The sequence below is a fragment of the Tamandua tetradactyla genome, chromosome 4 (assembly GCF_023851605.1).
Source record: "Tamandua tetradactyla isolate mTamTet1 chromosome 4, mTamTet1.pri, whole genome shotgun sequence".
NCBI lineage: Eukaryota > Metazoa > Chordata > Mammalia > Pilosa > Myrmecophagidae > Tamandua > Tamandua tetradactyla.
The window spans coordinates 140,890,757-140,914,424 of NC_135330.1; the positions used below are offsets into that span (position 1 = coordinate 140,890,757).

The 23,668-nt window shown below is 37.4% G+C and overlaps 1 long non-coding RNA gene and 1 pseudogene across 2 annotated transcripts in view; one reads left to right on the forward strand and one right to left on the reverse strand.

Moving 5' to 3' along the window:
- Window positions 1-23,668, forward strand: part of LOC143679389 (uncharacterized) — a 259,400-nt gene that overhangs the window by 231,047 nt on the left and 4,685 nt on the right. The gene's annotated exons all lie outside the window — the stretch shown is intronic.
- LOC143679549 (peptidyl-prolyl cis-trans isomerase A pseudogene) lies at window positions 5,212-5,600 on the reverse strand (annotated as a pseudogene).

Consider the following 23,668-nt stretch of genomic DNA (forward strand, 5'->3'; position numbering starts at 1 on the left):
AGAAAGTAGAAAGACAGCCTACACAATGGGAGACAATATTTGGAAATGACATATCAGATAAAGGTCTAGTATCCAGAATTTATAAAGAGACTGTTCAACTCAACAACAAAAAGACAGCCAACCCAATTACAAAATGGGAAAAAGACTTGAACAGACACCTACCAGAAGAGGAAATACAAATGGCCAAAAGGCACATGAAGAGATGCTCAGTGTCCCTGACCATTAGAGAAATGCAAATCCAAACCACAATGAGATATCATCTCACACCCACCAGAATGGCCATTATCAACAAAACAGAAAATGACAAGTGCTGGAGAGGATGCGGAGAAAGAGGCACACTTATCCACTGTTGGTGGGAATGTCAAATGGTGCAACCACTGTGGAAGGCAGTTTGGCGGTTCCTCAAAAAGCTGAATATAGAATTGCCATACGACCCAGCAATACCATTGCTGGGTATCTACTCAAAGGACTTAAGGGCAAAGACACAAACGGACATTTGCACACCAATGTTTATAGCAGCATTATTTACAATTGCAAAGAGATGGAAACAGCCAAAATGTCCATCAACAGAAGAATGGCTAAACAAACCGTGGTATATACATACAATGGAATATTATGCAGCTTTAAGACAGGATAAACTTATGAAGCATGTAATAACATGGATGGACCTAGAGAACATTATGCTGAGTGAGTCTAGCCAAAAACTAAAGGACAAATACTGTATGGTCCCACTGATGTGAACGGACATTCGAGAATAAACTTGGAATATGTCATTGGTAACAGAGTCCAGCAGGAGTTAGAAACAGGGTAAGATAATGGGTAATTGGAGCTGAAGGGATACAGACTGTGCAACAGGACTAGATACAAAAACTCAAAAATGGACAGCACAATAATACCTAATTGTAAAGTAATCATGTTAAAACACTGAATGAAGCTGCATCAGAGCTATAGGTTTTTTTTTTTTTAACTATTATTATTATTACTTTTATTTTTTTTCTCTATATTAACATTCTATATCTTTTTCTGTTGTGTTGCTAGTTCTTCTAAACCGATGCAAATGTACTAAGAAACGATGATCATGCATCTATGTGATGATGTTAAGAATTACTGATTGCATATGTAGAATGGTATGATTTCTAAATGTTGGGTTAATTTCTTTTTTTCCGTTAATTAATAATAAATAAATAAATAAATAAATAAATAAATAAAAAGAATGTCTGTTAAATGAATGCACACATAAATCAGTCACAGGAAAGGCTCTGTGCTAACCTGGAAGTTGGGCCTATTGAAGCAAAACAGGCCCTGCTGTAATAAAGACTCACTATCAAGTCCCTAAGGATAAGAGAGGTCTTCATTTCTACTTATAAAAGAGAGAATTTTTTAGCCCCTTTATTTCACTTCCTTCTCCTATCTTATCAAAATTGTGTGATACTTCTTTTCTCATGCTATTCACATAGAATTCTAAGAAGTCTTGATGAAAAGGGCTTTATCTTCCTTGAGTTTATAAGTAGATCTGCTACCATTATAAAGCCTTTAAAAATTAAAAAAAAAAAAAACTTTTAGTGCCTCTTCTAAATTAATAACCAATTTTATAGTCCTTCATTCAACGTCCTCCCATGAGGAAGGGTACATTTCTGGCTTTGCCCTCTATTGCTACCACATTTTCCACCATTTATAAAAGTGTATGTCAGAGAATAGCAAAATGCAAAGCCAGCCTTGGAGACCTACTAGAAATTCAGAATATAATTTTGGCCCATAAACATTAACCAAGAAAACTGGTAATAGGAAGTTTGGAAATCTATTTCTCCCTGGCTCTTTATCTTAATGATTTACATGTTAGAGGATGTGTTACTCTGAATTGAAATTCAAGATGTCACTTCCGTGACAATTCAGAGACTAGTAGTTGTGACTTGGGTAAATCATCTCAAAACCATAGGCCATGCTTCTTTGGAAAGAAAGGTCTCTTCTTGTCATAGCACTAATAGGGTACTGAAGAAAAAGCACGAGGCCCAAAAAAGAGAGACTTTTCTAGGGAAGGACATGGAAAGGCAAGGACTGAAGTACTTTACACAATTGTGATCCTGATACATAGCAACTTGATGGGACTGATTGATGACGATTTCCACTCCCAAAGCGGGAACTAGGAGCAGGTTTTGGGAAATCCTAAAAGAGAGAGGTGGAACCACTGTCAGAATGATTGTCATATAAATTTGAGAAACTAACTGATCATGGCAGTAGGTTTAGAAAATATTCCTTAAGGTCAGTTGATTCTATCATCAGACCAGCTATTTTTAAAAATGTTTTTAAAAACTCCATATAGTCTTGCGGGGTGCGGTACTTATTTCCTCCTTCCTTTATCTTGGCAGAACATCCCCATGATAGGCTTCCCACAAGGAAATGCCAAATTCTAACATCAGACAGTTACACTCAGAGCAAATAAAATTATTCCACATTTTTCTTTGCAGCCCTATCATTATTACTACTACCCATTATGCTTGTAAGAATGCAGCCAGTTGCTTAATAAATTTCTAGACACTGAAACATATATTTTTAAAGATCTCAGCTTTAGCAAATCTCCAGCCAGAAGAGAGGGTAAAGCTTCATAGTTAGCAAGACAACTATTTACACACAGTTTAAAGGTCACTTGGCTTATCAGAAATGAAGGCATTTTAAGACACAGCTTTCTTCCTGCAGCTCCTCCAAATTGGGGTTAGGAGGGGAGCAGAAGAGAAAGTCTGGAAGGTGCCTATGTTCTGGAGTAGAGAGGGTCCATTCCAGGGTCAATCACAATGGTTGAGGAGATGCCCAGGCAGAAAGTGGGTCTTTCAATTATCCTCTGATACCGAGAAGCAGACAAGGAACCACAGGTGTGAGACATAAGCAGCCTAAACTTGCCATTTACCCTCTATTGAATTTGTGCCTATATCCTGACTTTAATCCTAGGAGACTGCTTGCTTTTCTTTGTTAGTTAAAAAATAAAAAATAAAAAAACTGGCAAGGAGAACTCATTCTTTAGTCTCTACCCTGAAGTTCACTCCAGACTGGATAATCAAGTATTCTTTAATGACACTTTTATTGTCTGTGTGTTTTGGTTCTGTTCACAGCAATAGGAATTAAGTAGAACATTCCGACTCGTGCTTTCAGTAATATCAATGCTTTCCAGGCCCCTTGGAAGAGACAAAAATAACGACTTTCAAGATGTTGCTTTCTCTTCACCTCTTCTTCCTTAAAAAAAATACATTCAGATTATCCATGACATTTTAATTATCATTATTAATATGGAATATTAATAAATTATACTCACGTAGGAGTCCTGATGGTGTACTAATGTGTTAAGATGATTTTTTGAAGATTTTATCCTACATTTTCAAAGCCCCCAAACCCCAAAGTATAAGGTTTGTCATCACTGGTGGTTTCAAAGAGTTAGCAAGTTTAAACAGATTCATGTAAGAGTCATGGGTATTTTTCTATGACAAATCATCATTTATTTAAATCTAAGTAAATACCATCCACTAACCTATGTCAAAACAAGGTGTTCAGACTTTATTTGATTCTTTAAGCTAATCACATTAAGCATAATGCCTCCAAGGCATTATGCTGAAACACCTGTTTTCTTAAGCTAAATGTCCTCTGTGAGAAATAAATTCAAAGTAAATAAATAGGAACTGAGACCGTTTTAAAATTTTTGCCAAATTTAAACCAGAAACTAACTCCTAAATTCAGCCAAATGAAAACAGAAATATGTAATAGGTTTACCTACTAATAACCCCACATTCAGGTTACTTCTATTTGTCTAAAGTGATTTGATGTACTCTGGTCTTACAAGATGTATATTACTCCAAAAGGGGGAAGAGAAGTGTAACTAATGTATCAGTGGCAGAGAGAGTCCAAATAGAGCTGAGATGCTATTCTGGAGGTCACTCTACACAAGCATGAGCTAGACATTGCTACCTATCATAACTTGCCAAACCCTAATCAAAACCATTCCAGCTAATTCTAAAGAACACCTAGGGTAATATATAAGATTCTACAAAGGTTCCATGCACTAGGGTAATCTCCCAGAAACCTATAACCTCCAGGTGGGTCCCCGGACCAGATAAGTCCTGAAACCTAGAGGGCCCAGCTTCTGCAGAGCATCAGCTAGTTCCATCTCCCTACCCTACATTATTGACAGCCCCTTCCAACATGAAAAAGTTGGAATGGCCATGACCCAGATACCCCTAATGAGTGGGATACAAAGATCAAAGGTCATGGTGGAATTATACAGAGAAGGTAGGGTTTAACAAATGAATATGATTGCTGAATCATTAAATTGATATGTCTTTTAGTTTCCAGTATCTTAGAGCAGCTAGAAGTAAAAACCTAAAATTGTAGAATTGTAACCCATACCAAACCCTGAAATCTGTTCTACAACTAATTGTTGTGGAAATTTGTTCGAAATTTATTGCTTCTTTGTATATATGTTATTTTTCCCAAGAAAGTCAGTTGTGATGATAAAAAATATATATTTATTCCTTCTAGCCTCCTAGGTTCTGGAGCAGCTAGAAGGAAAAATCTGAGATGATGGTATGGCAGCCCATGTCAAATTCTGGAATCTGTCCTACAACTACTTCTTGAAGAGTGCTTTGCAAACTATTGCTTTTTTCTGTCTTTGCATTGTGTATATGTTATACAGTAAACAAAGTTTTAAAAAAATGTATATTTGATGCTAACACCCACTTCATGATGTACTCTAATTTTTAATATCGGAAGAAATTCAGATAGAAAATGCAGTTTTAGACATGTTATTATACAAAATAATACAATTATTATTTTTGTGTATGGTTTTTCCATTAAAGAATATTATAGCAAAAAAGAGTATGAACCCAGAAAAGGCTAAATTTCAAGATTCGTATGTATAGTACCTAACAGGACATTACTTTACTTTTAAAATATTATCCCATTTGTGCTCCTTAAATATCTTAGTGTGTTTAGATTGTGTATTTTTTAACAGCTTTTTTTTTTTGGTTGTTTAAGTTTTTATTTCCTAGTCATAAACATAACTATGCAACCCAAATAGACTTGGAAGGGGAAGATAATGTAGAACCCAAAGAACTGCAGTGAGATCACAAAGACGTTAGGATACTGAGAGTGGTCCAGGGAAAGTGGGACACTCTCCTGAGCTATGGAAGGAATGGTCTGGTAGTTAAGACAAAACACAAATCAAATTTATTAGACTTGTCCACAGTCACTAATGGTAATCTTCTTGCTGGTCTTGCCATTCCTGGACCCAAAGTGCTCCATGTTTTCACAATATTCATGCCCTCTTTCATCTTGCTGAAGACCACATGTTTGCCATCCAACTACTCAGTCTTAGCAGTGCAGATGAAACATAACTGGGAACCATTTGTGTTAGGTCCAGTATTGGCCATGGAGAATATGCCAGGACCTGTATGCTTCAGGATGAAGTTCTCATCAAATTTCTCCCCGTAGATGGACTTACCACCAGTGCCGTTATGGTGTGTGAAGTCACCACCCTGTTGTCTTTGGAACTTTGTCTGCAAACAGCTCGAAGGAGATGCAGCCCAAGGGCTGTCAAAAAACATGGTGGGGCTGACCATGACTGTGGGCCGGGGACTGCAAGGCACTTAACTATTTTTTGAGCAAATATCTGATTAACTCCTCTACATCCTTCATTGCGCAGTTCACTATGAAGCCATTCTAGAATGCTTCTCTGTCCTCTTATTACCTTTTGTCCTCATCCTTCTCTCGCAACAGTTGCCACATGGAATGTATGTTCTGACTTCACTGCTGAATTATAATTTCTAGATGCTCTGTTGTTCTGTACATGTCTTAAGTAGTGCCTGGCACATAGTAGATGCTCACTAAAAAATTGCAGTAAACAAATGAATGATCTAATTAATGACCTAAAAAATTTATGAAGGGCCTGGAATCAAGCCATTTTAAAATTCCATAAATAGCAAATCAGAAATTTCTAGTAACTTGAAGTAGACAAGAAGCCTCATTGCTGTTTATGACCTTTTCAAAAAGCCAAAAGAGGAGCAAAACTTTAACCTCTAAATCATAATTAATGATCAGATCATAAGAGTGATCAATATGGTTAAAAAAATTTTACACATAGCTAGCCAGAACAAGGAAAATATTTTTGCCTGTAACAATTCCAAATGCTTGATATCAGCGTTCATGTTCTAAGATGCACTTCTATGGTGATGGCTTGTTTTTGTTGGTACAGAAAATGTGCTGCTATAAACAAAAACATAAAAGGCTGGGTGAGATGGAATCTTGAACATCTAAAGGTATTGAAAACACATATTTTCACCCTTGACTTCAGAAGTTTTCAAAACGGATGTCTTCTATCAAAAAAAGTAAAATATTTTTTTCTTCTTTAATTTGGCAGGGAATTTTGTATTTTCTGTATCCTCAATTCCCTGATAGAGAAAGGTTCTTTTCTTACATTTTTCATGACTTAGAATTACCCTCTAACAGAGAGAGGCAAATGTGCAGTAGTTGAGGCATGGATTTTACAGCCAGACAGTTCTGACTTCCAATCCCAGATAACATAATAACACTTGGTAGGAGCCCAGCTTTGGGATAACTTACGTTAATTATTTCCTTCAATTCTATTCACACCATTAGAAATATTATTAAGTATGTTTTTCAGATAAGGAAACTGAGATTTAAGTCACTGTGTAAATTTGCCAAGGAGACTAAGCTGGTAAGTGGAAAAACAGGATTTGAATTTAGATCTGTTTAATTATAAAACTCATGCTTTTAAACTCTACACAATTAAATGCCTACTAACTGTGACCTGAAGCAAGTTCCTACATATCTCTGCACCTTGTTGTGTTGTTGTGGGGCTCATTATATGAATTAATATTTGTAAAGGACTCAGGACAGTGCCTGGTAAGTTATCAATAAATTGCAACCCCCAAAATAGTTATCAATTTTGCTTTTTTTTTTTTAACATTTTTTATTGTGTGGTATAACATATATACAAAGCAGAGAAATAAGAAAGCAATAGTTTTCAAAGCGCTCTTCAACAACTGGTTACAAGACAGATCCCAGAGTTTGTCGTAGGCTACCATATGATCCTTTCATATTTTTCCTTCTAGCTCTCCAGAATATAGGAGGCAAGAGAACTTAAACACTTTTTTATCATCAGAATCGACTTTCTTCCTTCTTCTTTTTTTTTTAATTTTTTTATTAATCAAAAAAAGAAAAGAAATTAACACAACATTTAGAAATCATTCCATTCTACACATGCACTCAGTAATTCTTAGTATCATCACATAGATGTATGATCATCATTTCTTAGTACATTTGCATCGATTTAGGAAAAGAACTAGCAAAACAGCAGAAAAGGATATAGAATGTTAATATAGAAAAGAGAATTAAAATAATAATACTAATAAAAATATATATATAAAAAGGAAAAAGAAAAAAACAAAAACAAATGATACAAACAAACAAACAAACAAAAAACCATATTTCAGGTGCAGCTTCATTCAGTGTTCCAACATAGTTACATTACACTTAGGTATTATTGTGCTGTCCATTTTTGAGTTTTTGTATCTAGTCCTGCTGCACAATCTGTATCCCTTCAGCTCCAATTACCCATTATCTTACCCTGTTTCTAACTCCTGCTGGTCTCTGTTACCAATGATATATTCCAAGCTGGGATTCTCGAATGTCGGTTCACATCAGTGGGACCATACAGTATTTGTCCTTTAGTTTTTGGCTAGACTCACTCAGCATAATGTTCTCTAGGTCCATCCATGTTATTACATGCTTCATAAGTTTAGTCTGTCTTAAAGCTGCATAATATTCCATCGTAGGTATACGCCACAGTTTGTTTAGCCACTCGTCTGTTGATGGACATTTTGGCTGTTTCTATCTCTTAGCAATTGTAGATAATGCTGCTATAAACACTGGTGTGCAAATGTCTGTCTGTGTCTTTGCCCTTAAGTCCTTTGAGTAGATACCTAGCAGTGGTATTGCTGGGTCGTAATCCATTCTGCCAGTCTATGTCTTTTGATTGGGAAATTCAGTCCATTAACTTTTAGTGTTATTACTGTTTGGATAATATTCTCCTCTACCATTTTGCCTTTTGTATTATATATATCATATCTGACTTTCCTTCTTTCTACACTTTACTCCATACCTCTCTCTTCTGTCTTTTCGTATCTGACTCTAGTGCTCCCTTTAGTATTTCTTGCAGAGCTGGTCTCTCGGTCACAAATTCTCTCAGTGACTTTTTGTCTATAAATGTTTTAATTTCTCCTTCATTTTTGAAGGACAATTTTGCTGGATAGAGAAGTCTTGGTTGGCAGTTTTTCTTTTTTAGTAATTTAAATATATCATCCCACTGTCTTCTAGCTTCCATGGTTTCTGCTGAGAAATCTACACATAGTCTTATTGGGTTTCCCTTGTATGTGACAGATTGTTTTTCTCTTGCTGCTTTCAAGATCCTCTCTTTCTCTTTGACCTCTGACATTCTAACTAGTAAGTGTCTTGGAGAATGCCTATTTGGGTCTATTCTCTTTGGGGTGCGCTGCACTTCTAGGATCCGTAAATTTAGGTCTTTCATAAAAGTTGGGAAATTTTCAGTGATAATTTCTTCCATTAGTTTTTCTCCTCCTTTTCCCTTCTCTTCTCCTTCTGGGACACCCACAACACGTATATTTGTGCGCTTCATATTGTCATTCAGTTCCCTGATCCCCTGCTCAAGTTTTTCCATTCTTTTCCCTATGGTTTCTGTTTCTTTTTGGAATTCAGATGTTCCATCCTCCAGTTCACTAATTGTAGCTTCTGTCTCTTTAGATCTACCATTGTAGGTATCCATTGTTTTTTCCATCTTTTCTACTTTGTCCTTCACTCCCATAAGTTCTGTGATTTGTTTTTTCAGATTTTCTATTTCTTCTTTTTGTTCAGCCCATGTCTTCTTCATGTCCTCCCTCAGTTTATTGATTTGGTTTTTGAAGAGGTTTTCCATTTCTGTTCGTATATTCAGCATTAGTTGTCTCAGCTCCTGTATCTCATTTGAACTATTGGTTTGTTCCTTTGACTGGGCCATATCTTCAATTTTCCGAGCGTCATCCATTATTTTCTGCTGGTGTCTGGGCATTTGATCAGATTTCCCTGGGTGTGGGACCCGGCTGGTTGAAAGGTTTTTCTGTGAAGTCTCTGGGCTCTGTTTTTCTTTTCCTGCCCAGTAGGTGGCACTCGTGGCGCTCGTCTGTCTGCGGGTCCCACCAGTAAAAGATGCTGTGGCTCCTTTAACTTGCCAATCCGAATCTCGCAGTTGGCCCGGGAAACCACGCATGGAGGGGGGGGCCACCGGCCGCCGTGGCTTCGGGGAGTGCCGGTCCAAATTGCCCAGCTGGCCTGAGACGCCAAGCTTGGTGGGAGGGCCCCGCTATCCAACGTTCCCAGTCAGACCGGGGAGCCACGTGCGTGGAGGGGACCCCAGTCGCCAGCCGCCCCGGCCAGGAAAACGCGCGCCCCTCGGGTATCTCACCGCATTGGATTCTCCCTGCCTGCTCAGCCATTCCAGAATGCGGTACGCTGTCTTTTTGGTCTCTGTCGTGGCTCTGGGAGCTGTTTTGTATTGCTTCTGTTTCTTTAGTTCCTTTTCTGGAGGAGGAACTAAGACCCACGCGTCTTACTAAGCCGCCATCTTCTCCCTCAATTTTGCTTTTAACAGTCATTTGTCTTTAAAGAATTTAAGAAAAGAAGGAAAAATAATCATTTATATTTATTCACTTATTTATACGTCTTATACTCTTCGTTCCTTACCATAATTCTAAATATCCATCTGATGTCATTTCCCTTCAGCCTGAAGAACTCCTTTAGTTTAGTAATTTGGGATGAATCTACTGGCAACAAAATTCTCAACTTCTGTTTATCTGGAAATGTCTTTATTTTACCTTCATTTTTTGAAGGTAATTTTTGCTTAATATAGAATTTTAAATTTACAGGCTTTTTTCCTTTCTTTCAGCACTTTGAAGATATCATTACATTGTTACCCATTCTCCTTTGTTTCTGTTGACTAGTCAGTTGTAATTTTAATTGTGTTTCACCTGCACATAACGTGTCGTTTGTGGGGGTGGGGGCAGCGAGAGGGGTCTGGCTGTTTTTAAGTTTTCATCTCTAGGTTTCATCAGTTTGACTACGATGTGCCCAGCTGTGCAATTTATTATTTGGAGTTTGATGAGCTTTATGGATCTGTGTGTCAATGTTTTTCATCAAATGTGGGAAGTTTTTGCCTAATATGCCTTCAGACATTTTTTTCTCCCTCATTCTCTCCTCTCTTTCTAGGACTCTAAGTATATGTATATTTAACTACTTGATATCGTCACATAAGTCGTTCTGTTTAATTTTTAAATCTTTTTTTTCTCTGTGCTTCCATTTTAATAAGTCAGTAGGATTTTTCTCCAAGTTTATAACCATTATTCTGCATTTTCCAATCTGCTATCAATCCCATTGATGATTTCTTAATTTTAGATATTATATAAAATTTTTTAGTTCTAGGCCATTTGTTTCTTTTTTTTAGAGAGTATCTATATCTTCCCTGAAATTGCCTGCTTATTCACCCATTTTCCTAAATCTCCTTAAATATATTTCTCATAGTTATTTTGAAACTCTTGACAAGAAATTTCAATATCTGGGTGATCTATGGGTCTATTTCTATAGATTGATCTTTTTCTTCATAATGGGTCACGTTTTCCTGTATCTTTAAGTGTTTAGTAATTTATTAAAAATTTACGTTAGGTACATTATTATTACACGTTAATTACATGTACTATTAATTACATGTAATTACATGTAATATTACATGTATATTAGTACATGATGATACGGTTGTAGAGAGTTTGTATTTTGCAACTTCCTCTGAAGAGTGTTGAGGGTTTTGCTTTTTGTTTTTTGCTTTTAAAAAGCTGTTAAATGACTAGTGAACCACCTTGATCCTGTCGAATTTTGGGTTTAATTTTGGGCTTTGTTAGAATGTCTATTTAAGTTTTGTTCTTAGTGCTGGGTGTGAGTCTCACTCCTAAGTTATGACTGTTCTGGAGTTTTGATGGAAAATTCAAGATGTCCGCCAAGCTCTCCAACTTAGTAAGATGTAAATGCCAAATCCCGTTTCTCTAGCACCAGGCAGATGTTGCTCATCTCTTTCAGCCTGCCTACATTCTCCTTCCACTGGAAATGTTATATTCTTACCTCTAAATTGTGCAGTTCGGGAAAATTAGCTAAGAATTTTAGGGGAGTTCTGTGCAGATTTCAAGGACTCCTCTCCTCTGTGACTGCTTCATTTCTGCAATTTCAACTCTCAATTCTCAGGTGGTCTGGCAGCCCTGAAGTCTGACTTCTGACTTCTCAGCACAAAGAGACTTCTATTCTCTGGTAGAACTGTAGACCTTGTGTGCTTCATGGCTGGGGGATTGCCCAAAGGGGAAAAGCCAGATAATTTGGGTATTACCCAGTTGTTTTTCTTATATCAATAATCATATCACCTCCATTTTCTGCTGGCTTTTTGTTGCTCTTCATTTCTTCCAAGCAGTTGTGTTTCATAATTCATCCAGAGTTTATAATTGCTAATGGCAGTAGAATTATTCTGATATATGCTACTCTAACATTATGAAAAGCCAAAAGCATACGTCTTCAATAAATTATGTTGTAAATATTAATCATCTTTTTATCAGGAGGTGCTATGAGCATTAAATTATTGGCAAAAGACCGCATCTAGCCATAAGGAAGTACTTTATATTTAGAAGTATCACTACTAGAGGAATGACTTAGAGCTTATCAGAAGGACAACTGAAGAGTAGTAGACAACAGCAGAATAGAAAAATCATCGTTCAAACAGAGCCCTACAGCAGTTTGAACTCACGATAACCTGCTGTCACTTGCACAGCGTCCACTGCAGCTGCCTGTGAAGTCCTTCTTATAGCCAGATGTTACTTCTGAAAAAGTTATTGCAAAGTTCATAAGCTCAGAGCAAGGACTTTTAGTTCTGACCTGGTGTGACTAACAGACTGATGCTTCTGCAGAAAGAGAAATCAAAGAAAAAAGATCTGTGAAATTTAGAAATAGTCTGCATTGGAAAGAACAAAAACTCATTGGCTCCAGATCATGCTTATAGGCTCCTACCTCAGAAGGATCTGGAAAATCGTATTTCATAATGTGCTCATACACATTATAATTATATTGTGTCACCACTTACCCAGAGTAGCCTACCTAGTGTTTTAGAGAGTAATTGCCTTTAAATACAACTATATAATAGTATGCTCACTCCCAAAGCCACAGCCTGAAAAAGAAAAACAGTCAACAAATATTTATCAAATACCTACCAGGAAAGAACCTATGGAAAGTACCTAAAATACTGGCTTTGTTCTAAAAACTGTAAATGCAAAAGAAACCCTGTGAAGAATGGCAGAACAGAGAAAATTTTTAGGACGGTGCAACTTGAACTAATAACTTGAAAAGTGGGAGTAGCAACTCACAGGAAAAGGGGATGGTATCCAGATATAGGGATAAATGTAACTAAGATCTGGGAAATAAAATGGCATAGGATGGAAACAAGTAAGAAGGGTAGTGTAAATGGAGTGGTGCATACATGGAAGAAAATCAGACTGACGTAATAGAGTGGGGTCAGAAAAAGGTAAGGAGAGTCAAAAGTTAAAGAGAGAATTTTGATCCCGTCAATAGGGCATTTTCTAAGACTAGGTAATAGTAAATGGAAAATAGTATATTTCTAGAAAATATCTTTAATGGGTAAATTGTATTCATTATCATGGTAATATTACACATTCATTTTTATTTGGTATTTTTTCTGGAATTTCTTTTAATAAAAATGAGAAAACATAGTATACTTCAGAGGCAGAGGAAAAAGTTGGAGACAGATCCTATGTTTAATGGAAGCTCAATTACTATGATATAGTGGAGATAATTATTATAATGAAATGAGGGGAAAGGAAAGGCCTTTTGCAGGTCATAGCTTCTCTTGCATGCATTTAACCCTCTAAGGCGCACACACCGGTATGGTGCAGTCAAGTCCTTTTATTTTCCTTAGTTTTTATTAATTAGAGAAATTGTGGGATTACAGAACAATCACGCACAAAATATAGGATTCCTATATACCATCCTATTACTAAAACCTTGCATTGGTGTGGTTTTGTTAAAATTGATGAAAGCACATTTTAAAAATTGTACTGGTAACTATAGTCCATGGCTTAACACAGGGTTCACTGTTTTTGTAGTGAAGTTTCACACATTTTTTTTTTCAAAAATTTTAATCTGTTACCATATATACATCCTAAATTCAGGTCCTTTTAATAGTTCTTTTATACAGCACACACTAATGTTGACATGAAAGGAGCATCTATATTTTGTGTACCAAATGACATGAATTCACCTTTTGTTTGTTTGCTCAGTCAACCATTCACTATTTAATAAATATTTTTGAGCATCTCCAAGGTACCAGGTGCCATTCTAAGCACTTGGGGCTACAGTAACAAATGAGACAATGAATAGCTTCTTCCATGTAGTAACTTTCCAGGGAGTAGCAATAGCTTGTTTCTTACCCTGCTTTTTCTGCCTCCTTGAGCCACAACCTTGTCCAACATCCCCTTCGGACTGATACACAACCCAGACTTCTTCAGTTTGAAACCTCTACATCCCTGTCTCCCCCCCTCTTGTCCATCCTTCTGATTGCTGTATCTTCCTGAAGAACTCCGGGTAAGACCTAGGCTTTGAGGGCTGCTCCTTTTACATCCCAGCTTGCATGAAAAACAGTCCCAAGTTGGTCTCAGCCCCTAAGTTGACCCAGGCTCTACACCTTATTAGATGTCTCACTTTGAACAAACCAGTGAAGAAGATATTGCTGAACAGAATCTGTTATAAGGAGTCTTTCATTGCATACATAGTCTAATGCTCCACAGTTTTCCTGTGGTCTGTTAACTGAGTGTCTCCTCTTTTATGTTCTTTCCTTTGTTGCAATAAAGCAGCAACTACAGCTCCACCGTGTGATTTTATCATTCTATTGCTCTTTCATGGGAGGAACAAATAATATTAAAATGAATTCTAATGTTCTCTCTCATGAGAAGAATTAAATTATTTCTAGATACTTAGTTAATTTTTATCTGATACTCTGATACTAATTCAAGATAGATCTCAATGCCCTAGAACATATCTTAAGTACTTTGATCTCATATTCTCATATATCAGTGGACTACATCTATGGAGTCAAGAGAAAATATTATGGGCCCTAGCATCCAGAGCTGAAAGTAGAGCAGGAGATTCATAGCTTGTGAGCTTCATTCTTTGCTGGCTTGATTTTTAGAAATCAGTCTTATCTTGGACTGACTGTTCTGATATCCACAAGTCTAAACATTTCAGTTCTCCTCCTATGGCCTTCCAGGCATATTAACAAAGTATATCTGAGTAGTGTTCATTGATAGCATGTATCATTTCGTACAATCAGTGGATTTTCTATTACTGATAACAAAGGAGTTCTCACAGCAAAAAGAAACCTGCATGTAACTATGCCAAATTGGTCCAAAAATCTTAACAAGATCTATAAAAATGTTCTAAATAACAGTGGGCATGCCAACAGAAAGATTTATGAGAATGAAAAATTATATTTTACTTTCATCTTTGATTTTTTCTTTTTTACAAAAGGATACTTTCTGCTGTGAAAAATAAACAAATTCCAGAGCAAACATCTATAAGTAGAGTGTTTAACATCTTCTGAAACTTAGCTAACAGAAGAGGTTTTTCATTTAGCTTTTGGTGTTGGACCTTATTTCCTACTTTATATCCAGGAATTATAATAAAAGAAAAAAAATCAACTGGACTTAAAGTCTACTGCACTTGATGAAAATAGCAAATTTGTTCTTCAGTAAAATAGCAGAATACTGCGGAGGAGTCCCACAGTGAAAGATCACCACAACCCTCAACCCCATTCTCCAATTCTGGAACCCAAGTTTCCTCTACACTGCCTTACCACCCCCAACCCCACCCCTATGTCTGGGACCACAGGATAGACCATCCTGAAACTGGGGACTATATTTCCAGGCTTCCTAATAGTTTACTAGAGCAGTCTAATTTATAAAGTATCTCCACAGCTCTCATTAGTATGACTCAAATGGAATTAAGAATGAAAATTTAGTTCTATAAATAGAATATACACTTACTGGGGTATCTACCTGAGCTCCCCTTCTCTGGGATCCACATTTATCCCTATCTACTTGGTCTCAGGGACAGGTTTCTGACAGCCCAACTGATTCCAGCTTTATTGGTCCAGGGCTGAGCACCTGAAATTAGCTGCTCCTATCAGAGTCTCTTTCTCTGCAATTTTGAATGGGACCCTTAGTCTAGATCAGTGCAAGAGGAAGATATAAAAAATAATTTGGAGAGAAAGAGAGAGAAAATCATGCAGAAGAAGATGAAGAAAGATAGGGAAGAAGACACTGGTGGGGATGAAGGGGGTCTGCGGGCAAGTGGGGTAGGTCATGACTATCCATTTCTGGTATGTAATGAACGCCCATAATATGTTTCTTTGACTTCCTCAGATCCCTCAGGAATTCTATAGAATTCCAGTATCCATAAAATAAATCCTGCTTTTTTTTTTTTTTACTTTAGCTATTTCAAGTCGAATTGTTACTTGAACCCGAAAGTCCTAATATGAGAAGAAAATTAATCCTAAAACATAATTTCAATTACATTTCAAGTAGAAGTTCATTAGCTATGTCAGTTTTTTCCTATAAGTGTCATGCATCTTCTCTTTCCATCTAATTACCTTGGGGATTTCGCATCCTAGACTTGCCAGATGTCTTTGTCTTAACATGCCTTTCTTTCTGCCCGTAACACCTCCCCTTTCCTGCCTAACCATAAAAATCTGGGTCAAAACCCAGCTATTCCAGGAAGCTATCACAACTTATCCCAACTTTTCAGGTTTCTTCTTAATTCTGTTTTGAGTATCTCTCACAGCCCTGAGACCACACTATGTTACTTGCATGCGTTCATATGTTGTCTTACAATCATTCTTAAATTACTTTGCTTATACTTTTTCTCCAAAGAGACAATAAGTTTTTTAATAAAAAGGATGGAATATTTTACTCTAAATAGCCCAGTACTATAATTTGTATACTGCAGGTGCCCTGTAAATATGTGCTAATTGTTTCTAGCACATCTTGAAAGAGTCATCAAAATTCCAATTTTATAATATTAGAAGTATTTGAAAACTGTTGACTTAAGGAAAATAAGATAGAGATAACAAGTAGAAAGGCCAAAATGTTAACCATCTAAAGTTTACCTATGATGTCTTATTTCACACATAGATTTCAGTTTCTGAAAGAAAAGCATCGTCAGAGTTCTAAAGCAAATTCTTTTATGCATAATGTATCTGGATGGACTAACCACAGAGGTCCCTCCTTTTAAAGGAAGCAAAGCAGTGTGGCTCTCCTGAGTCCAGTACCTTACATTAAATTTCTCAGTTCTAACTCATTAATAAATGCAGTAAATGATAAAGTCTGTTGAAACAGTACCTGCTTGCTGAGAAAACTATCTAGATAATGAGACATTTTAATCTCTGAAAAAGTGTTGGAAAAAAGTGAAGGGGCGAAATATTTAAATTCTACTTTATTATCCATAGTGGGTCATTAAAAAAATTATCATTTATTCTTATGAGACTATTCTTCAATTATAGATAAATTCTAAAACATTTTTTTTTTAATGCATTGGCCATTAGGGAACAATGCAAACTGTACTGCCAGAAGACCAGGAGGATGCTATAAAATAAGGATGAAGTACACAGAGTTTTCTAACGAGTCTCAATTTTTATATTGTCATATGTCCTGAAGCTAGTGGGATGAGAACATTTTTGTAAATCTAAAATAAATAACTGGAGTAGGTTTGTGCTCACAGAAAAACACAGCATGTTTACATGAATACCTCTTCCACTTGATTCCTTTGACCTGAGAGCTTGAGTGAAACTCTGAAAACGCTGCCAAGTTCCAAAGCTGGGAACAGACTCCGCCAAGCGTGATTTTTGTTCTCTTCCTCTGCCTACCTGGAAACATTACCTTAAGTAGAAAGGGGTTAAAAACTTGCAATTCCCAGTTTTTATCATTCATTATTTATAACTGCAATACTTTTTTTTTAAATAATTTTTTATTAATAAAATAATTACAAGAAAGAAACGCAAACATCCTTAATATATGCTCATTCCGTATAACTGCAATACTTTTGAGACCATATATATATACATATACATACACACACACACTCACACACTAAGAATGACAACCAATTATTTTGTTTCTGGCTTTTTCTTTCTATTTTCCTGTCTCTGTCTTCTTAAATCTAGCCCTCCTTGGATTTTTATCCTGTGTTCCTACTTGCCTGAAGAGAATTTGTTTCATCAAATCTCCTTCTGCTTAGTCTTCCAGACAACCAGTCTTCCCTAACTGTGCTCTGACAGGTGACATCTCTGGTCATCCCCCACGTCAAGGGGCATTTCTCTATTCATTCAGGGTCAGAAGACCTTGTCCACTTAGGAAAAGCCAAAAGGGAGTAGGCAAGGGTAGCAGCTGAGGAAGGGCAGATGAATAGCCATGCTGTTCTTCTCTGGCAAGGCAGTGGTCACATCAAGGTCTTTGCTGCCACTGCCCTTGCTTCTCTTTCCCACAGTGTGGCCCAACTACTGGCTGCTTCACCCACTGCTGTGTCACTAGCTCCATCTTCCATTTTTATCTGAGTACCTTGGGTTTCGCAGCACAGAAAGTTGCTATACTTGCTTGACCACGTTTTGAAACAGCAATCGTTCACTCTTACCAAATTAAAGATCTATTTGGTTAATTGGACATCCAACAAAGACCTTGACTATTTCATTCTTGACCATCATGAAATTGAGATTTCTCCAAAGTTTCATATGAGGAGCCATGGCGCTTAAGGCAAATCCCTTCTACCACAATCTACCAACTCTTAGCCAGCTTGTGAAAAAATCTCTCAAAGACACCTACCTGCCCTCCTTTCAAGGATAAATCTCCTTGTATTTAAATCCCCTCTCCCTTCCTTTATGAGTCTCTATATCATAACTTGCCTCATGAGAAGGTTGTGAAAAATTAGACCTTTCTTAAGCTATATTTTTTAGCTTTGGGTCACAGTAGGGCACAATAATGAAAAATAATCTCATACCTTATTTAAAATGAATAAGTAAAATGTGACTTGTGCTCCATAAACAACATCTATGTTCCTTTTTCTTTTTTTGGTTTCTCCTTAACCTGGCCCATATCATAACATCATTTTTCTTTGAAATATTTTGTTATTCATAGGTTTTATGGTCCCCATATTTTGTGAATAACTTCCCATTTTTGGTGTATGTTAGATTTCTAAAACAAAACTAATTTTAAAAATAAAATTTTGACCTTATCATGCCTGTAATAAGTTTTTCCCCACGTGGCTCATTATAATCTTTATAACGGGAAGAAATCACTTTCAGATGTAGGAGTCCTTGGAATGTACATTTGAGTTTTTTAGAAATTCAAATAACCCCAACTCTAGGATACAAACAAAATGCAGAGTCTTGCAAATGTTTGTGACTCCTGATAGAAATGTGCCCTTTTATCCAAGGAATTTTCTACCATTTAGAAATTGAGCTTGTTTCTTCTTAACTATAACAGAGTAAAAAAAATCTTAGGGGCTTTCAAGGACACTTCTGTGCTCCATTGGTGAGCTGGTAGACAGAATGAGCATTTATTAGTAAGCACATAGAGTGTGTCAGCCTCTGTGCTTTGTGCTTTCCATGCATTATTCAATGGCTTCCTATAAAGTGGTTAAATATGAGCATTGAAGCTTAGAAAGATTAAATAATTTGCCCAAGCTACGTAGCCAGGTAGAACCAAGATTCAGGTCTTTGTGTTTGAAGGAACAAAGGAGGCAGTTACCCTCTTCACTCCTCAGAGCTGGGGCAGGAGTGCAACTAAATGCCAAAGTGGAGCTTCTCAGTATCCTGCAAAAAGCCTACCCTAGTTAGAACCATCTGGGCTCCAAACACCAGTGACAGAGCAAAGTCCATCACCGACCTGTTTCCATCCCAAGATTCCCCTATGGGTGGTGTACAGCAGGGGGTTGGTGGGGGGGAGTCTCTCTTTGAGGTGTCTGTGAGCTCCTGTGTCAGAGGAAAACACAGTAGGGGAAGAATACTTGTTTGGAAGGCCTGCATAGATGAGCTGCCATTAATATTATATAATACAGAAAACACTTGCAACACCCTTTATGATCCTCGTAGGATATTTTTATTACAATTATAAGTAACAGCCCTTGAAATGTACGCCTGCAGTTCTCAATTTACCCAAGCAACTACCACATTCTTTTCTTTACTTCTGCTCTTACATTTAAAAAAAAAAAAAGTTTAAGGGCTTACATATTACCTTTGCTAATTTTGAAAGCGAAGGAAAACCTGCAGTATCAAAAGCTCAAATAGCTCACTTTAAAAGCACTTGAGAACAAGAGAAAGTTTTATGTGATTACATTAATAGCAGTGACAAATGCATGTAAAACACTTAACCACAGTCTGTGATGCAAAGAAAACCCATTTAGGTGTCATTCATCTTTTTCACATTAGCACAATGAGTACTCTCTGCTTTATCTTCTTCTCATACAACACTTGAATTAGAATGCTGCATTTTCAGAAGCAAGCCTCCTAATTTTTTTTTTCCCTAGACCTCTTTTATAGACGTGGTTAAAACTCTGAAACCCAAAATATGAAATAAGATCTTTTTCTCCCGAATTTCATCTCCCTAAAAATTATTTTTGGAAACACTTTCTCTTTGAAGGAACATATTTTTTAATTTATCAATTAGTTATCTCTAGTCCTTTTCCTCCAAAGGAAATAAACTATGCAAAATAGAGTATAAACTAACCCTGTGATAAGGTATTTCCAAATTCAGACTCATGAAGAACAGAGGGAAATGGGGGGAGGAGAGAGCAGCAGAAGAAAGCAGTGATAGGGTGAAGAAGACAAGGGAAGAAGGGATAAAGGAACAAGCAATGGCTATCTCCATTGCTTGTTGAACATCCTCCAACCCAGCTTCCTATAGTCACGGACTTGTCAATACTCAAAGTTCAAGAAACTTTGGCAATAAATCCCCTACCCTGCTGCCACCCAGATTTTATGGGTGAGAATAAATGCATAATGTAATCAAAACAACAACAGCAGCATTTTACTGAGAGTCAGACAGCCTGCCCCTAATTAACCATGGCTGTGGCAGGTCCCTGGACTGCTCCAACCTTCCATTTCCACACTGGAAAGAGGAAATGGGTTTAAGGATTTTGTTGTCCCTTTCATCTCTGGCTTATCTGAAAATCAGTCCTAGAGAAGTTACTTCTGCAAAGTCCGCTAGCTAGTTAGAGGAAAGGCTAGGCTAGATTTAGGTTCTCCTGAGGAATTATTAAGCTTTTTATAACTTCCTTTGGGTTGGGTGGTTTGTAAAGATTATTATTCCTTGAGCCAGTTCAGGCGTCCATCTCTCTGGACTGCCCTGTGTTGCTCCAAACCACTTTGTTTGTCCTTTGTTTTTGGATTTTACTTGGATGTTCCAATTAGCCTTGTACAAGATATCCTGGCACTAGCAGCTGGGCTCATTTTTGTTGTGAAAGTGAGAAGCCTAGAAAAGAACAGTCTGTTTATAAATGGGAGCACTGAGGCAGCACCTCCCTAAAGCAGGAAAAGGAAACCTAGGCAGGTTAAGTGCTTTGGGGGAAAGGGTGGAGAATCAGACCCCCTGTCTCCTCACTCCAGCTCCATCCCCTTCCCTGCCACTGTACAGAGGGACTCAGTGGGCAGAAGAACCAGTATTGGCTGCCTCTCCTCTCTGTCCAACAAATACATATTTAAAGGTTCCCAGAGGAATTTCATGCAAACTTTGAGTTTCTGATGTCTAAAGAAATGTTTCCAGATATTTAAAAAAAAAGAAAGAAAAGAAAAAGAAAATCACAGCAAGCTCCAACATCACACAAAGGAAAAGAAAATAAGTATGTTTGAGACTTTGAAGGAGTATAAAATAAGACAGAATTTCGGTTACACTGGTTATGAATGCCAGTACTATAGGAAAAAACCTCATAAAACATATCAAGCCTAGGCAAAAATAAAACAAGTAAAAATAGAATACCATTTGAACTATAGCAGGCCCATAAATTCAGCTCCAAAATTACAAGCCAACACACATACCATATTGTACAACTGAGCCCCAAAAGGGGGAAATTAGCAATAAACATAAAAGCTTTTAAAAGTAACATATTGAAGTAAAAAAAAAACCCCGCAAAGCTACAAAAGTCAGAATAAGTACCAACAAAATATGTGATTTTTCCTTTTTAAAGATTCTGGATTGCAGAGTGCATCTGAGACAGTGGATGAGTCAGTATGGGTGGGTATGTTCAGTGTGTTTGACAAATAAGCTTTGCTTCTCACCAGGACATTTGGATGCTACATAAATAGAAACCTTCTTTTCATCTTAAGAAGCATAAGGAAGTGCTTTCTCAGAGAGAATATTTCCCTCAAATCACTTGGAAAAAAGAGAGAACATTTATTTCCATGTTTCTTATATGTAACAAACCGTTGACCTTCGGTTGAACTTGAAAACATTGTTCCAGTACAGGCTCTCTGTAAATTCCAACCTTGCCTTTCTTTACCATCTGCCCAGGGTCTTAGAAACATCATCTCATGCTTCACTTCCCACTTGAAAGAATGCTTTTTTGTTTTGTGGGGGAGAGAGGGTGAGAATCCCCTTAAGTATTAATATGCCAGTGTATGAAGATGAGGGTGTGTGAGTAGAGGGGGCAGCCAGCTGCCTGGTGAACCTCCCATGCGTGCAGGGTGGTTTTCTGCTGGCTGAACAGGCTATTGTGTAGAATGCTGGTTAAGACAAACGGAAGGTCTCCTTGGCAGCCACTTGGTAATCAAGGTGTTCGTTTCACTTGGTTGAGTCTATAGCTTGCACCTTCCCAGTTCTGGAGAGGACTGAGAAGCCTTCTGGTGCTTTTGCAAGAACCAGGTGCCAGAGCAGTGTTCACTGTGCCCAGCTGCAGCATTTCTGGAACGAAACCACACTCACATCCATTTCCTCGTGGCGGAGGAAGCAGTAGCAGTGACAGCTCCCAGGCTGCCTTGTTGCCAGCCTCCTGTTGCCAAGGCCCAAAGCTGTGTTTTCGGACGGTGATACTCTACTCTCCAGTTGCTCCCTGCTTCTCCCGTGTAGCATTCGGAGCCCGTCAACATTTAAAATTCAAACTTGCAATTCACATCTGGTGTTATTAGGCTTGTTTACTTCAAAGGGGGGGGGATGATAAATATATGCATTTGTGTGTATATGTATTAATGTACATTAAAGATCAAAGGGAATTATCTGAAGGAAATAGATCAGATGCTTGTATTTCTTAATTTATTTGTTCCTTGGAACTATTCTCTTTGAGTTTCCCTTGTTTAGTCTCTGACCCATGCTTGAATCTAGAATACAGATCACTATCCTTAGAAGGAAACTGAATTATTAAAGGTCATTCAATATACTGTCATTCTTTTATATAACGTCCAAGGGAGATGCACTTAGTGCTAACAATGCGGTATGGTTCAATTTTCTAGAAGTAGAATTATAATTGTAATCCTAGAATGCATGCTTTTCTCCTCAGCATAGACCCTGATGTATATTCTTAAATGGTTGCCTTGATATTTATTTGCCAGGGTATGTAATAGGGTGAACATTCTAAGACATTCTATTTCTTCATAGAGCTAACATTCAAAAATCTCAAGTATTTTACTTAACTGTTAAACATGTGTGTGTTTATGTATGTATGTATATGTATATATATATAATTTTTCCCCTTGATAGCATGTTCTGCTTTCAAAAACACAGGTTTTCTCTGTGCTTTATTTCACATCAAGTTTCAAATATAAGATTCAATAATTGTTACTTACCTATCAAATATAGGAGTTTCATGAATATTGAATATTCCATGAGGATGGTACTGACCATAGAAATTTAATGAGTTCCGTACGGCAGTGCTTGCTTGCCAGCCTGTGGAGATACTGGAAAAGGTCGGGACGTTTTTCTCCTGTTGGAGGACGCCTTGCTGGACAGGATGGCTGGTCCCCTTCACTTTTGGACCCAGAGCCCCAGCTGAACGAGGGCGAGAACTGGGGTTTACACTGCCCTGGTGAATCTAGCTATCCTAACTCTGATATGGGCCATGCACAGTATAAATATTCGAGTTTACATTACTTGTGGCTTTGAGTCTAGAAGGCTTCCCAGCATTTTTCACATGCTACTACTCAGAAAATAAAAACATTTGTACCGCTAACCGGGACAAACTGCAGAGTACTTTCAACATGGTGGTAGTTTCTCCATGTTGCAGGTGACTTGGTCCAGGATGAGGTTATCTTACAGTACAGGGGCTGGAATCCACACGCGAGTTCAGCAGCCCTGGCGAGGCAGGTGGCAAAGCCAACGAAGCATGTCTTTCCTTCTCATCCTGATCAATTTCATGCAATGCCATAAATATTTAATAAAACTCTAAAACATGATTTCACTGGGATTTTAAATGTTCTCTGTGTAATCATCAGAGCTCTTTGGGATAGGAAACACAAACCTGGTACTTGCATATCTGGAATTAT